Here is a 247-nt window from a genome sequence, read left to right on the forward strand (position 1 = left end):
TGTCACACAGACAAGCTGACGTCTCAGGTGCGTGCTGCCCCCCCCCCCTCACCCAATCCCTACACACGCGGCCTCACGTAAATAAGCGACGCACTCGTGCTCTCCGTCCGCACATGTTTCCACGCACTCAGAATATAGATTCAGTTGCAGCTTCTTGAGACCAGATCCTCATTCACACACGGCCACACTCACAGGCCATAAGCATTTGCATGAGAAGTTGTATGCTTTTGGTGTGTACGATACATGC

This window comes from Penaeus monodon, chromosome 27 (genome assembly GCF_015228065.2).
Source record: "Penaeus monodon isolate SGIC_2016 chromosome 27, NSTDA_Pmon_1, whole genome shotgun sequence".
NCBI lineage: Eukaryota > Metazoa > Arthropoda > Malacostraca > Decapoda > Penaeidae > Penaeus > Penaeus monodon.